The 4,870-nt window shown below is 42.4% G+C and overlaps 1 long non-coding RNA gene across 1 annotated transcript; it reads left to right on the top strand.

The window, feature by feature from the left end:
- The first annotated feature begins 1,874 nt into the window (after positions 1-1,874).
- On the top strand, positions 1,875-4,089 carry LOC115614425. Its single transcript, XR_003993722.1, has 2 exons — positions 1,875-2,208; positions 3,457-4,089. It is a non-coding gene; the product is annotated as an uncharacterized LOC115614425 (long non-coding RNA).
- Positions 4,090-4,870: the final 781 nt, after the last annotated feature.

The following is a 4,870-nucleotide window of genomic DNA, read 5'->3' as shown; positions in this document are numbered from 1 at the left end:
CAGTGTCAGTAAGAGTAATGAGCTGAAAGTAAAAGGGGAATTTGGGCTAAATAAAAGGAAAATTATGTATGTCACAATATAGACAGACATATTAGCTGAATGAATAGTTGTCTAGAGGCTGATAGAGATTTCCCTATTTAGGAGAGATTTGGAGTCAAGGCGTGTGGGTAAGTTTGCTTTCTGCTCTGAGGCAGAACCAGGTCCTCTGAGCAGTAGCACGTTGGTTCTGTGGCAGTGCTGCTTCAGAGGCAGCAGTCTCACTCAGAAGTATGTCATTTTCTGACTACCAGGGTTGCTGACCAACCTTTTACGTCTTTAATCATGTGGTCTTTTGGTTTGTTAAGATAGAGAGGACAGAACAAGAAGAGAATTTATGCCAGACTGAGAACAAACATTGCCTCATGTGGGTGGTTTCATACCTTGGAGGCCAATCCCTCAACTTTCTGACTTGTTTGCCCCTTTCTTTATTTCTGATGGAAAAATAACCCAGAAGGATGTAAATCATGATGCAAGTCTCTGCACCCCATGTAAAGTGAGAAACTGGAGCAAAAACGGGCTGCCACATGCATGCTAAGAGAAAGGGAGAGACGGCAGAATGAGTTTCTTCTTAATAAATTTGACACAGAGACTGGGAGCGTGTTTACAAAACCCTGACTGAGAGTAGAGGAGGGTTTGTGTCTTTGTTTTTTTAAAGTGCAAAATCAGGGCTGGTTTATTCGACCCATGGGATTGGACAGTGTGTAGAAGGCCACCCATCTGGAAACCAGCTGATCGCTGCTCAAACTTTCTTCCCAGGCTCCGTCCCTCCTCTGACAGGGTGCTGGGGTTTTATGAGAGGCCGACAGCAAGCCTTTTACAGACCATAACTCCTTGTCTCAACAAAAATTGCTATAAATTAGCAGGAGAAAGGACCTGAGGGGATTGTCCCAATCTGGCTCGGGGTCCCAAGTCCAAAGTCAGCAGTTTTAACAGAATAATCTTGAGTTTTCAAATCAATTGTGTCTGGAAATATCTTTTATGGGAAATGGGTGAGTGGGAGGTAGGAGACAGTGAAAGGGAAGCAGGGAGTGAGGGGAGGTTATTTGTAGATGGTGAAAGTGTAGACCCATGTAAGTGTCTCTTCCCCAAAGGGTTTATAAAGGAAATCAGCTAGTCTTTGGTTCCTCTGGAGTCCTTATTTCCTTCAAGCTGGAGGCAGCTTCTATATAGAACTTGGACTCATACTCCGAGCCTGGGTATCCAAAATTTTATAAGCACTCAGAAGCTAAGCTCGCCTATAACCTTCACAGTGGATCCCATTTTCACAATAACCTAAATCTAATGCATCTTGGAACATTCCATCCCCTTCTGAAAGATGTGGCAAAAAAAACCCTTTCTTACCCAGATAACCAATCCAATACTAGGCTTGTATTCCAGAGTGGTTCCACAGTAAATGGAGCGTTTCAGGATGGGAAAAGATTATCTTGAATTATACATTGCACATAGCTGAGCACTGTGTCCGGTCCTGTCAGCTCTGCACGGAGTGTGCTGTCAGTGATGCTACAGGAGAGAAACAACTGAGGTTCTGGTTTTCAAAACAGGGGAGCTAAGTACAAGCTAAAACTTTGTTCAGGAAACTAGTTAAGTATTTTGATACACTGTATACCAGTAGTTACCCTATTAAATCCCCAAGCAGTGTTTCCAGACTGGATGCTTTCTGATGAAAGCTATTTATTGCCTCAGTTTGTTTTGGAACCTTTGAAAATATCAATGAAATGGGGGAGAGGTGGGGGTGGGGGGGAAAAGCCATTAAAAAGGATCAGGCAGCAATTTGCTTGTGTTGAACATAAAAATTGCCATTTTCACTTTTTATGGTAAACTGATTGGCTGTTCTGTTGCACAGAAGTCTCATGATCTTGATTTTTGCTTTCCAGAATGGCTGAGTGACTGAGCCAAGTGCTTGAGGAAGAAAATGGAAGCCACTTGGACTTCTTGTCTCTCCAAGGGGAGAACATCTCTGAGCAATTTGGGAAAATACTACTTGTAACCAGAGATAACTGCAAGAAGCAGTTCTAAGCTGGAAGACAGAAAGAAAGAAACACCTAGCATCTTGCTTGGATGTTAACAGCAGTTGATGGCCATGTCCTCTCTGGAAGACAGAGCAGATCAACAAAATGCAATAAGCAAGAAAGCCCTTTTGGATCCCTCACTACCTGAAGACGGCACCAGGTAGGCTGGAGAGGGCTTTGGGTGGGGACACCGCCAGCTTGTGACTTTGAAGATGTTCTGTAACTGGAGAGTTTTCTCTGTCATTTCACATGGTCTTTGTCTGAACTTAGTCTGGTTCATGGAGTGGTGGGTTTGTTTTGTTGTAAGCTGTGGCATTTTGATGTGCTGATGCTGGGCTTTGGCATTGTATGAATCAGTAGGAATTAGGACAAGTTGTGGCTTTAAGATGCTTCTTTCCCTGGTCATAGCAGTAAAGTCCATTCTGCTTTTGGCTGGAATGTATTCCACTTGTGGATCCAAATGCTGCTTGAACTGCAATAAGTGATTATTACCAAGTTTAAAATCAAGTCTGGCTTCCATATGAATGTTGACAAAGACCCATGCTCCAGCTAGATCATAAACCAGAAAGGTATTATGTCCAGTTGGTACTATCCTCGTACGACCTTTTGTGTGTAGGTGCCTTTTGTGTGTGTTAGTTCACAGGCCTGCGTGACTGTGCTCTCTTCCACAAAGCACAGCGGGGGAAAAATCACGGATTGCAACTCAGTGCAGAATTTTGGATGTGCAGAAGTTGTGGCACTTGAATTTGGAATAAATTTCTTAAGCTATTTGCAGGAACATTTGGAGGCTCTCAAAATGTCAGAAAAAATACACACTTCCAGTGTGTGAAATGTCCTGGCAGAAAGCTTAGCACAAAAAATTCCAGAAAACAAAACAAAACTTTCACCAACTTCCACCAGCTGGAGCTGTTACTGTAGCTGCCAGTCTGCCTTGGTTCAGAAATTGCCTACTGCTGGTTGATCTGTAGCACTGCTGTGGTTGAAAGATACAGTGAAAGGGAGCTCTTTAAGCTCTCAAAATGTATTATGTGTGAAAACATTCAAATATACACTTAATTTAAACCAAAACTGTTGAGAATCAGGTTTTTTGCTGTTGGCAGGCATGCCAAGAACTCTGCTTTCTCCTGCAATGGCTAATTCTGTAACTTAGTCTGACTGAGGCTGGTCCAGCTCCTGCTAAGAGCAGTAGGAAACTGCTGGTAGAAGCTGGCTTGGGCTCATCTGGTGCCCTGTTGAAATCAGTGGTGATATACCAAAGCAGAACAAAGATAACAGCCTCAGACTGTAAATTCGTTGGGGCAGGGACTCTCTGTTTGTGTGTGTTGTATAGTGTTGAAGACATTTGTCGACACTTCAGAAATAATGAATAATGCCAGTGTGAGGAGGAAATCTCTCCACTCAACCCTAGGTGTTTCTGCTGCTAAGTGTTGAAAGAGAAACACAGAGCCCTGAACTTTGAAGACTTGGCAGGTGAGGAGAAGGAAAAATCTTTTCACTTCCCATTTAAATTTAAGCTTAATCTGCATTTGTTGCGTCTGGTAGAAATATTTGAGCTTTTAATTTAATGTTGTTGGTTTTGGGGAAACTTCTTGGGATGCATGGCATGAAAACACCTTAGATATGTGGCAAGGTTTTGATTTAATTTCTACTTTCATCTGTTTTCCATTACAAACCAGACTAATTGCAATAAGATTCTCTGTGGCAAAAAGTACTAGGGGAAGTGTGAATTTGGAAGTTTTCTCACTTTGCAGTAACTGTAAAACCAGTCAGCAAACAGGCTTTAAAATGATTTCGTATTGGAGGGAGCAAAGGCTGGTTGTCTTCATAGTAGCAGGATTTCACTGGCACTATCAAGTTTTCAAAGCTCTCAAATTCAACCTATTCATATTTATAGAAAAGTTACTTTTCACACTTAAATTGCATTCACTCCTGTTTTAGAGACTTAAAATCCTAGCATGAGCTGACATGCCCCTGGTGTTTGAAGTGCCAATGTTAAAACTGTGTCCACATTTTGCTGTTAAACAGCTGACGGATGGGTATGCTCATGAAAGCAAACTGCTCGTTCAAGAAAAGAAGGCGGGGGGAGGCTTTAAGCAGTGCTTTTAGAGCGGGACTGAAGAGCCCCTTGGCATGGTTCTTCCACATGCTGTGTTTGAAAGGGTCTCCCCAGGGTGCTGTTGGCTGGGTTCCCTTGCCTGGGTGCTGGCATGGTGGGTCAGTGTTAGCAGTGCACATATTTCTCCCTGCTCCCCTCTCCCAAACTGCATGTGTTAGAAATCTTGTCATTGAATCATCCTGATTTAAACCAACACTCTTACGATAGTGCTCTGGCAACAGAATGAAGCAGTGAAAGGCAAAGATGTCTCTACTGCCAGAGACTGTGTGCCATGAGTTCATTGCCTCATTGATACTCTTCTTTGGGTACAGAGTTGTTGCAATTTTTATTTAATATTTTAGAAAGTGTCTTAATGGACAGTCCCAGGATTTTCAACTGCCAAAATATGAAACTGGCATTAAATGTCTCCACTACGAAAAATAACATTGAGTTTGTATTTGTGCTTTGTGTATTTGTGTATTTTGCTCTTCTTATTTTGTTGCTGTTAGAGAAATGTTTGAATCCACTTTTTCACTGAGGAAGATAAACCAAGAAACCTCTTAAGAACACGATATTTTGCTGTGATTTATCCTACAATGGATTTGCAGGGAAAGTCCTCTGGCTTGAAGTGTAAATGTCACACAACATGTATGTGTATTCAGTGTGGTGAGCTGGGCTGTGGTCCTGCTCCTTCCTTCAGGCACTGCAGAAGGTAAGCCCCTAGTGA

The sequence above is a fragment of the Strigops habroptila genome, chromosome 11 (assembly GCF_004027225.2).
Source record: "Strigops habroptila isolate Jane chromosome 11, bStrHab1.2.pri, whole genome shotgun sequence".
Lineage (NCBI taxonomy): Eukaryota > Metazoa > Chordata > Aves > Psittaciformes > Psittacidae > Strigops > Strigops habroptila.
This window is presented reverse-complemented; position numbering and strand designations above follow the sequence as displayed.